Source organism: Leucopleurus acutus (genome assembly GCF_964270905.1).
Source record: "Leucopleurus acutus genome assembly, chromosome: X".
Taxonomy (NCBI): domain Eukaryota; kingdom Metazoa; phylum Chordata; class Mammalia; order Artiodactyla; family Delphinidae; genus Leucopleurus; species Leucopleurus acutus.
In genome coordinates this window covers 59,760,958-59,768,586 of record NC_139148.1, presented here as the reverse complement: position 1 = coordinate 59,768,586, position 7,629 = coordinate 59,760,958, and positions in this window count along the sequence as shown.

Here is a 7,629-nt window from a genome sequence, read left to right as displayed (position 1 = left end):
TGACTCCTCCTGTCTTCTGCTGAGAGCCACCTAGTCGACTAGAGCCTTCTTCTGCATGAATATCTAGACTTCTCAGATCCCTCCTTGTGCCTCTGTTCCCAGGGGTTCTGTACCAGTGGCCAGTGGGAGAAGCATTGCACAGAGAGCAGACCTGGCTTTCGGTCCTGGCTCCGCCAAGTTCCTCCCTGGACGCTGTGGGGGAATCGCTCTGTCTCTCTAGATCTGTTGTTGGGAGGCAATCTAGCGGCTAAAGGCATGGACTTCAGAGCCAGATAGCTGGGGTTTAGATCTCAGCTCTGCCACTTACAAGTTGGCAAACTGCCGTGCCTCGGTTTCCCCAACTGTAAAATGGGGATAATAATAGTACCTGCTTCATAGGGTTGTTCTGAGGATTGAGTGAGTGAATGTAAAGCACTTAGCACTGGGCCTGGCACACAGGAGGTATTACTGTAAGTGTTTCCTATTATTATTCTTCGTTTAATAAAATGAATGTCTACTGAACATCTATTATGTTTCAGGCTAAAAGGCTTGCTTCTGCACACCAGCCTTTTCAAAATTAAAGATTGTCTCCAGGTCCCAGGCCTGTGGATTCCTTTGTTCGGTAACTATGTGTTGAGTGATTACCGTTTGCCAGGTGCTGTTCTAGGTGTTGAGGATTCTTTGGGGAAGAAGATGGGCATGATTCCTGCCTTCATTGAACTCACAGTCTAGTGGAGGAGACAGACATTATAAACTTACGAAAGGGGCTTCCCTGGTGGTGCAGTGGTTGAGAGTCCGCCTGCCGATGCAGGGGACACGGGTTCATGCCCCGGTCCAGGAGGATCCCACGTGCTGCGGAGCGGCTGGGCCCGTGAGCCATGGCCGCTGAGCCTGTGTGTCCGGAGCCTGTGCTCCGCAGTGGGAGAGGCCGCAGCGGTGGGAGGCCCGTGTACCGCAAAACAAACAAACAAACAAAAAAAAACTTACGAAACTGTCTATACACTTGAATTTCTGATAAGTGCCCTAAAGGAAAAGGCCAGTAATTCTCAGCATAAGGCCTCTAATGTAGGTGCTCAAAAAAATCTCAAGGAAATATTGATTCCTTAGCCTTTTCCAGGAATATTAGTGGAACTCTCTCTCCCTCCCTACCTCCCACTCTGCCTTGGGCCTCCTCGATTAGACTGACTAATATGAATCTTCAGAGTTGAGCTTAGGGGACGGTTTTGGTGCACCGTGGGATGTACTGTCCTCCCCCAGTGTACCCTCCATGGCCACTTGACATGCCACCCCTCCTCCTCTTCCTCTTTCTTTTCTTCCCCCTGGCTAGCTGGGGTTACCAAGCTGCTTCTTGGGGGCTAGTTGGCCACATACAGGGTGAGACGTATTAGAGCACGTCTGCTCAGAATCTGCAGGGGAGAAGGGAGAGAGGTAAGAGGTGGGCCTGGGCTCTTCCAGGGCAAAGCACAGATGTGGGGAGGGCGAGAGTATCCCGGATAGACGAGTTCCACAGTGCTGCCAGCTCCAAGGCTGCTTACCGATCAGGTCTCTACCCCGCTTCACTTTCAGGTGGGTAAATGGAAGAGGCCTAGAAAGGGCTCACACAGGGTGCTAGATGCAGGGCAAGGACACACCGATTTCCATTTCTGTCTCCCTAATGTCCGGCTCAGAGCCTGATACAGTGTAGGCATTCAAGTAAATGCTTGTGGAACAAATAATGAGGTCTGGTCTCCTGGTTCCTTAAGCAAGATGGACTGGCAGGGCTGGGCCATGACCCTGATTTGCCAGCCCTTTCCCCTCCAAAACAAAGAGCATACTGTCTGAGCTGGAGCCTTCCTGAGCCAACTGGACAAGTATAACATGAACACCAGTGAATGTAGTAAAAGCAGGAAGAAGAGAAGTAGGTGAGCAGACAAATCCTGAATAACCAGCACTCATGATTTCCCAATTACAATCCAACCAACCAACAAGCAAACCCTTAGCTGCCTCGGAGTAAGCAGTACCAAAGGAGAGGTGGCCAAGAAGCACAAAAGGGTCTGGTAATTTCATTCATAGACATTTAGGGCTGATATGATTCTAACCCTCAAGAAACCCACAGTCCAGCATGTGAGGTGGATGGAATCACAGACACCCGTATGGGGTGCCGTGGGGTGTGCAGATGCAGATGAGAGAAGCATCCACCAGCCTGAGGAGGGCAGGGAAGCCTCTATGGAAGCGGGGGTGCTGTGGTGAGGAGAAAGGGTGCAAAAGGCATGGAAGGACAGCAAGGGGAAGACTGCAATTAGCTCGCCAAACCAGAAGCTAAGAAGCTTTGCAGGAACAACAGAAAACCAAAGAAGACTGGAAGGAAAAGGAGAGCGAGGGGACCGGGGAGCTCAGAAGAAGTGGGTGGAAGCGAGGTAAACGCTGAGAAAGAAGCAGCCCTAGGATTCTTCTTCCTGGATTCTGAAGGTTCACCCTCAGCCTTCAGAGTGACTCATTTCTAGAAAGCTTTGGATAGCTGAGGTTTTGCCATAATGTGTTTTCTTCTGATCGTTCCCCTTCAATCATACTCTTACTTGGTTCGGTACTGCAATTTCAGCAATACCTGAACAGGAGAACCTATTTAATGCCAGTCAATGGGCTAGGTACTATACAAGGGACATACATAGTCCCTTCTTTTACCAAATTTTTATTGAGGTTCTACTACAAGCCTGGCATTATTCTAGGTTGACAATCGTGTGTGTGGTGGGTCAGGGGGCTGGCAGGGAGTGAAAGAAGTACACACATCATCAATACAAGGATTGGGGCCATCAGAGAAGTACGAAGAAGATGGAGGGGAAGGCTAGTAGCTGTGTGACCTTGGACAAGACACTTCTCTTCTCTGAGTCTTGGTTTCCTCCTCTGGAAAAAGGGACTAATCATATTTATTTGCTGTGAGGAGTAGTGGTAATGTTTGAAAAGTTCTCGGGCAGTGTCTGCCACCCAGGAGCTTTTCCATGGTACTGGTACTCAGCTGTGCGGGGGTGGGGGGGGTGGCATTTGCAATGGGCTTCAACAGGCAGAGAAGTAGGGAGAGTGATCTGTCTTGTGACGGCTGGGGAGACACAAAAGTCTGCAGGTTTGCTTTGGCACAGGGACTAGTTTCGTTTGACGGGAGCCTCAGGTTTGTGGAGGGGAGCAGAAGGAAAGAAGACTGGACGTTGGTAAGTGGGGATGTCTTCCTCATAAATCCCTTTATGTCTGCAGATCAGCAGCTCTAGAAGGAACCTACAGAAGTAAATGAACCCAGGAGTAGTGGCTGGAGGTGGGGACCGAGGAGGTGGAGGGTGGGACAGAACAGGGTGAGTATTTCAAAATCTCTTGGAAGTCACTGGATCACTTCTCAGGGCAGGCAGGCTCTGGGGAACAGCAGCATCTAGCGCCTTGGTTCAGGCTAGAATGACTGACTATGTCTATTTGCCAGAGGCTGAGGAGTTGCCCGGGATGCAGGACTTTCAGTGCTAAAACCAGGGTGGTTTGGGGCTCATTGGGACAGCTGGTCCCCTAGTTCAGGCCTTTGTCACTGTCTCCTGGACTCCAGAAGGCTGCTCCCAGCTGCTCTACCTTCCTTTGGTCCTTTGCTGCTAGAGGATTGCTATCAAACACAGCTCTTACCCTCTGCCCGGTTTCTAACCCTCCAAAGGTTCCCATGGCCTCCGGGATCAAGTTCGAAGCCCAGAGCCTGGCCTCCAGAGCCCTTGCTCCACTGGTTTCTGCCCTTCTTGAAAGTCTCACTTCCCATAACTTTCACACCCCACCAGATACAGCCTCCTTTCCCAACCAGGAAGTGCCCTTTGCTATTCTGGGCCTTTGCTCACGGTGGTCTCTCATCAGCCTGACTAAGTCCTACGCATGCTTCAAGTTACTGTGAAAATGTCATTGTCTGAGATTCTCCACCCTGCTCTCTCCTCTGGATTCCCAAGGTACGTTATACATACTTTTGGGAGAGCACATATTAGGAAGTTAGTTTGAGAGCGTAGACCCCACTGCTATATCCAGCTTCTAGCGAGATGCTTCATGTACAGTAAGCTTTTGGTATATATATCTTGAATAGTCAGCGTATTCACATGATTCAAAATTCAAAAGGGTCTATAGGGAAATTCAGTGAAAAGTCTCCTTCCCACTCCTGGCCTCTAACAATCCCACACCCCTCCTCCTCCTCCAGGGAAATTTTATGCGTGCCCAAGCAAATAAGGTAATTTGCTTTGTTAAATGAATAAAGGAAATAACAGTAGAAACCTGGAAACGATCCAAATGTTCAAAATCTGGGGGGGCCTAAGTAAGCTATTATATAGCAATCTTATAGACAATCTGCAGTCATTAAAATTATTATAAGGTAGACTCTGTAGTATATGATATGGTAAGCTTTCAAAGCAGAGTATAAAGCAGACCTCTCCACTGAATACACTTTGTGAAAATGTGGTCCCTTCCGTGATAGGATGAAAGGGGGTCTGAGAGAGAAATGATTGCTGCTTTAAGGTGAAGGGATTCTGGGTTTCCTTTTATGTAAGGTTGTTTGAATATGAAAAGAAAGAGGCTGCATTATTGTGAATCTGCCTGACGAAGAAGCGTGATTCATGATGGGACTCATTCATTCAGTAATCCATTCTGCAGACACTGAATGCCGGCTTTGTCAGGAGAAGGCCAGAAACAGTGCTGAGTTTCCCAGGAAGAGCACTAAGTAGGCGACAGGCCCTAAGAAACTCTAATGGAGCCAGAGGGGTGGGGAGTGTGATGAGTTCATTGCCAGGCTGTTGAATTTGAGTTTTTGTTCATCAAGAGGAGCGGTGTGGTAGCTGACAGGATATGGGTCAGGGAGCTCAGCAGAAAGGTCAGGGCTAGCACTGGCCATCAGCATACATGTGGTGAGTCATGGAAGCCGGAGGTGGGGTGAGCTCACCCAGGCAGAAGGTAGACAAGGAAAGGAGAAGACAGGTTCCATAAAGCGGGTGAGGAGTCTTTCTGCCAATCACTCAATGTCCCTGAGCCGGGGACAAGGGCACCAGGGTAGCAGAGGCGGTATCTGTCGCTGAGTGTGGGAGGGCCTCAGAGTTCAGGCAGAAATCCTCCCTCCCAGCCCCTGGCTGCCAAGTCTCATGCGCTCACAACCTGGGTCTGGTCTTAGCTGTCCAGGAGGGCCTGGTAGATCAAGAGCGGGGGCTTTGACGGGCTCAGAAAATGTGTAGGAACCCTTAAGTGAGAGGGTGGAATAGAGAGAGGGTTTAAAAGATTCACTTGTACCAAGATCGGATAGGGCTGGAAACAGGTGGGCCTGGCACTGGGAGCAGGAATCTTCTACAGGTTGAGGGATGCAGGGCCCCAGGAAGGGGAGAGTTCTGAGTCCGGGGTATTCCCCCAGTGAGCAGGTCTCAGATGTGCCCTTAAAGGGCCTGGCCGGCAAAGCTGATAGAATCATTGCTCAAAATTTAGACAGAGAAAGGGGAGGGGTGATCCCCAGAGCAGTGTGCCAGCGGGGTATCTCGCCCACCTTCCTATGTCCCCTGTGCTTTGTGCTTCCCGGGGAGTGTGGCAGACTGGAAGGACGTGGCCTGTGGAATCAGGCCCACCTGGAATCCAGGCCCAGCTCGACACTTAGGGCTGAGTGATCTTTGGGAAATCCCTTCTCTGAGCCTCAAGTTCCTCATTTACAAATTGAGGCAATAATAATATCTACCTTGGGACGTTGTGAGGATTAGAAATAGTCAACTCCTAGTATACAGTAGGTGCTCAATACACGAATTCCTGTTATTCGTGCTACCACATGGGAATAGGCTGGCCTAAGTCATTGCTGAGTTGTACTCTCTTGGAGGGATTTATTGCCAGTTGGGACAAGAAACTGAAATCTTTTGTTTACCATCTTTTCACATACATTTGTCAAAGGCGGCCTGGTGGGCAGATAAGTAAAAACCGGTTCTCAATTTCCACTGCACTAACAATTCTCTCCTGTGCTGGTCATCTCCAGCACACAAAGAAAAGCATGTTCACAAACCTTTTCGCTGGTGGTGATATAGATAGAAGACTGAGAAAGCAATAGGGGGGCAGGGGTTAAAATAAGTTGTGAAATACTGAATTTAAAAAACAATGCATCCCCTCCTCTGGCCGCCAAACTTACATTTGTGCCATGTTTTCTAATTGTTCAAAGTCCTTTTCCGTATTTGATTTCATTTGCTCCTTTCTCTGGCCTGTGAGGTAAGTAGGCCAGATGTTGTCAGCATCTGGGAGGGGCTAAAACTGACAGAGCTGGTATTAGAACCCATACCTCCTTGCTATGGAGCATGAGTGAACTGAGCCAGGTTAAACCTTGGATGAATGGGTGAAAAGCAATCTGTGAGGAAATGATGTGCAGGTGTTGGAGGGAGCTGTTTTGCAAGGAGACAAAGGAAGGTCACAGTGCCGTCTTGTTGTTGGGTGTCTGAAAGAGCCGGGTGGCAGTGTATCTGTTGTGCTGATGAGCAAACCGGAGGCCCACAGTAAGCAGAGGAGGACTTTGGAATTCAGTTGCCATAAGAGAGGTGGATTTAGGTTCAAAAGTTTTATCCTTTGCACGTTGTTTTAGATGACAGCAGTGACCCCGGTGACCTGGGTGGCCCTGGCTCACCCGGCTAGGGAGGGGCAGAGCCCTGAGGATTGAGACTCAATTCAGAAACCTTAACTCCAACTTCTTGGGCTTGAAATCAGCTCATTCGGTCCCCTGCCCTGTCTTTCTCACAGGGGTGTTGAAAAGAATAAGAGTGGAAAGGACAAATCACCGCATGATGGCATTAAAAGAAGTAGTGCCCAGCGTTCACCTTTTCCAAATAACTAATTGGCCTCCATGTGAGAGCTACAGAGGGCAAATATTTTGGCTACACTGATATGTTTGCATGGTCTATGTATTAGCTGTGTGCTGAAGTAAGTCACTCACTACATTTCCCCAAGCCAGTTTCCTTCCCTGTAAAACGAAGGCATCATCTCCTGCCTGATGGGTTGTGAGAATGAAATATGCAGCATATGTGAAATAAGCATAGTGCATACGATGAAGCAGTACTGTTATCTGTGGAATGCTCTGAGTCCTAGCTTCCTGAAGTCCATCAAACCCAGCTCACCCTAGGACCCTGAAACGCCTTGTTCCAGTGTGAGTAGAGAAGGTGGTTCTCTTTTTGTTTTCTCTAGCCGCCTGGCAGGCAGACTGAACTGGGGAGGAAAATGGAGGGAGATGGGTTTGCTCACTGCCTCAGTCTTATCCCCCAGCTGAGGGGGAAATGGCGGGGGGGGGGAAGCGGGCTGTCATAACCTTTTCTTCGGTGAGTCAGCTAAAAAGAAATTTCTAGAGCTCCAATAACGTGTAAGTGGTGGTTTGGGTTTGGATTTTTCAAGCTGCTCCCTCTTTTTAAGCTGCTTTAAGATGCAGAACTAAAAGCACACGCAATTGGGAAGCACATGGAAAATGACAGCAGCACAGCTTGTTTCTAATGTGAACTTGAAGAAATCACTCAGCTTCTCCAGGCCTGTTTTCTAATCTGTAAAATGGGGATAATGCTACCTATTTTGCAGGGTCATTGTGAGTATTAATAGCATGTGAAAGTGCCAGGTCTGGTGCCTGGCACAGAACAGAGTTTCCAACACCTACCTGTCCATTTCCTTTCCCTTCCT